At 35.1% G+C, this 3985-nt stretch overlaps 1 pseudogene; it reads left to right on the top strand.

Moving 5' to 3' along the window:
• The first annotated feature begins 303 nt into the window (after nt 1–303).
• LOC141494850 (large ribosomal subunit protein uL10 pseudogene) lies at nt 304–1331 on the top strand (annotated as a pseudogene).
• Nucleotides 1332–3985: the final 2654 nt, after the last annotated feature.

Raw genomic sequence — 3985 nt, 5'->3', positions numbered from 1 at the left:
TTCCCCAGCACAAAAATCTTGGGACTATACCCATATGTTTCAGGAATAGATATCAACTATCAAAATGAGCAAAAAAAAAAAGAGCACTAACCATAGAAAACTACAATTCTGATAGAGATGATAAAGATGCCATCTCAGAAGAAGAAAGCAATCACAAAATGTCTACATGTGAAGGCTCCAAGGGATTTATGAATTGGTCTGAAATCCCAAAAGACGTTTTGGAAGAGCTCAAAGAAGAAAAAAAATCAGCTCTCTCCAGGCGTCCTCATGCGAGTGACATCGTCTTTAACCCCAAGTGGCAATCCCTGAAGCACCTTCGAGATGCCCAGGGAAGACAGGGCTACCTGGAAATCCAATTATTTCCTCAAGATCCTCCAACTTTTGGATGATTATCCAAAATGCTTCATTGTGGGAGCAGACAATGTGGGCTCCAAGCAGATGCAGCAGATCTGGATGTCCCTCCGTGGGAAGGCTGTAGTGCTGATGGGAAAAAACACTATGATGCTCAAAGCCATTCGTGGGCATCTGGATAATAACCCTGCCCTGGAGAAACTGCTGCCTCATATCTATGGGAATGTGGGTTTTGTGTTCACCAAGGAAGATCTGACTTAGATTAGGGATATGCTTCTGTCCAATAAGGTACCAGCTGCTGCCCATGCTGACGCCATCACCCCATGTGATGTCACGGTGCCAGCCCAGAACACTTGTTTGGGTCCTGAGAAGACTTCCTTTTTCCAAGCTCTGGGTATCACCACCAAAATTTCCAGGGGCACCATTGAAATTTTGAGTGATGTGCAGCTGATTAAGACTGGAGACAAAGTGGGCGCCAGTGAGGCCACCTTGTTGAACATGCTGAATATCTCCCCATTTTCCTTTGGGCTGATCATTCAGCAGTTGTTTGACAATGGCAGCATCTATAACCCTGAAGTGCTGGACATCACAGAGGAGACCTTGAACCTTCGCTTCTTAGAGGGTGTCTGTAACGTTGCCAGTGTCTGTCTGAAGATTGGCTACCCAACTGTTGCATCAGTGCACCACTCTATCATCAATGGGTACAAGCAGGTCTTGGCTGTAGCTGTGGAGACTGAGTACAGTTTCCCACTTGCTGAAAAGGTGAAGGCCTTTCTGTCTGACCCTTCAGCCTTTGCAGTGGCTGCCCCTGCGGCTGCAGCTCCTGCTGCTGCTGCACCAGCTGCTGCTGCTGCTGCTCCAGCCAAAGTAGAAGCCAAGGAAGAGTCGGAAGAGTCTGATGAAGATATGGGATTTGGTCTGTTTGATTAGCCCATGGGATACAACTATTTTGCCAGTTTATTTGTGGAACAAAGAAATAAAAATGCTCATTATCTCTGAAAAAATAATCAAAGAAAAGAGGAAGAAGAAAAATTGAGAAAAGAAATGAGAGTCATGCATGAGAATTATGAAAATTTGATTAAAGAAAGCAAGATCTTTAAAATAAAATTGTTCAAAAGTAAAAGGCAACAACTCCTTTAAAAGCAAAATTGACCAACTGGAAAAGAAAACATCCATGAAAATAAAAATTGGCCAAGTGGAAAAAAGGAAGAACAAAAGTTAATAAGAAGATAAAAATCTACAAATTAGAATTGGACAAATGAAAACTTTATGAGACACAAAGATTGCATCGAAAAAAGAAAGAAAAGGACTGAAAAAACAAAAAAAACTGTAAAATATCTCTTATGAAAAAATGACTGACCTATTAAATGGATCCAAGAGTTGTAATTTATGAATTATTGGTCTGCCTGAAAGCCATGATCAGAAAAAAAGAATATGAATAATATCTTTTCACGAAATTTCAGGAAAACTACCTTAATATCCTAGAATAAAGAGGTTTAATAGTCCTTGAAAGAATCCATTGATCAACCCCCAAAAAAGAGATCACATTATAAAAACTCCAAGTCAAATTTCATAATTATCAACTAAAGTATAAAATATTGAAAGCAGCCAAAAAGAAGCAATTTAAATATTAGGGAGCTATAGTCAGGATTAAATAGAGTTTATCAGCTTCAACATTAAAAGATTAGAATTCTTATTATATTCCTGAGGATAATAGAGCTTGGATTACAAGCAAGAATCAGCTGCCCTGCAAATTTCTCCATATTCTTTCAAGGGAAAAGATTGAGTTTCAGTGAAATAGAGGAATTTCAAACTTACTGATTAAAAAAAAAACTGAACAGAAACTTTAATCTTCAAATAAAAGATTCAAGAGATAGATAAAAAGGGAACCAGAAAGGAAAAAAAATGTTAGTAACTTTCAATATCCTTACATGGGAAGAAAATACGGTGATTATAGAGAATTGTATTTTTCTTAGGACATTTGAAAGGAGCATATTCAGAGGATGTGAGTATAAATTGATTATGTTATGATGATACTTTAGTTCTCAAGGATTGTATTTCTAAAGAGTTGACTGAGAGGAGAATCTTTGGATAGTATGAAGTGATTATGCTGTGATGATATTTATATAACCCTTGAAAATTTTACTTCTATCAGGAGAGTTGAAAGGAATATATTTTGATAGAAGATGTGGTCACACCTTATAAAACAAAGGCAGTGACAGTACATGAAGAAACTCAAAGGATCTATTATATTCCCAGGAAACAAGGGAAGCTATGAAAACCAAATAAATCTCTCTCCCAGTAGATTTGGTTCATTGAGGGTATAACATAAATTCCAAATTGACTTTTGAAATTTATGCTCCTACTGGAAAGTAAAAAGGAAAGGGGGAAAGAATGGGGAAAGATAGTGTAAGAATGGCTAATAAAAAGGAAAAGAAAGTAAAAATAAAAGTTAAAAAAGTAAAAGAGGAAAAGCAGAAGAAAAAAGAAGAGTACTAATGGAAGAGAGGGAAGATTGAGGGAAGCAGCAATGAGAAGTAAAAAATCTGGCAATGAGGGATGAGTAAAGGAGAGAAAAGTATGAATAAGGGGAACAGTATAGAGGCAAATAAAGAGATTGTAATTATACTTAATGAGAATGGAATTAACACTTCAATAAAATTGAAGTGGAAAGCAGAGTGGATTTGAAAACCAGAATATTACAATATTATGGTTACAAGAAACAGATTTGAGGTAAAGACATACACATAGAATAAGGGTAAAAGACTGAATCAGAATATAATATGCTTCAGCCGAAATAAATAAATAAAATTAGGGGTAGCAATCCTGCTCTCAGAAAAAAAGAAAAGCAAAAATAGATCTTATTAAAAGAGATAATGAAGGAAACTACATCTTCCTAAAAAGTACCATAGACAGTGAAATAAAATGCCTATCAAACATATATCATCAAGTTGTATAGCATCCAGATTTTTATAGGAGAAGCTAAAGTAGTTACAGGAAGACATAGACAGCAAAACTATATTAGTGGAGGACCTCAGCTTCCCTCTCTCAGAATTGGATAAATCTAACCAATCTAAACAAAAAGGAAGTTAAGAAGATGAATAAAATTTTATAAAAGATAGATATTATAGACCTCTGTAGAAAGGACTATACCTTCTTTTCTATGGTACATTGCACCTACATAAAAAAAGAACCATGCATTATGGCATAAGAGCCTCACAATCAAATGAAGAAAGGCAAAATTTTGAATATATCCCTTTCAGACCATGATAGAATTAACATCACCTGTAATAAAGTGTTATAGAAAAAAAAACTAATTGGAAACTAAATAGCCTAAGTTTTAAGAATGAGTGGGATGAAACAGCAAATCATAAAAATAAACAATTTCAAACAAGACCATAACAATAATTAGATAACAAACCAAAACATGTGGAATGCAAACAAAGCAGTTAGCAGGGGATATTTTATATCTCTAAATGCTTAAATGAATAAAATAAATAGGAGATTAATAAATTAGGGCACACAAATAAAAAATTAGAAAAAGAATAAATTAAAAATCCCCAATTAAATAACAAATAAGAAATTTCAAAAATCACTAGAGAAATTAATAAAATTGAAAGTAAGAAAATTATTA

The sequence above is a fragment of the Macrotis lagotis genome, chromosome 8 (assembly GCF_037893015.1).
Source record: "Macrotis lagotis isolate mMagLag1 chromosome 8, bilby.v1.9.chrom.fasta, whole genome shotgun sequence".
Taxonomy (NCBI): Eukaryota; Metazoa; Chordata; class Mammalia; order Peramelemorphia; family Peramelidae; genus Macrotis; species Macrotis lagotis.
The sequence above is the reverse complement of the archived record's forward strand: the minus strand, read 5'-3'. Positions and strand labels throughout refer to the sequence as shown.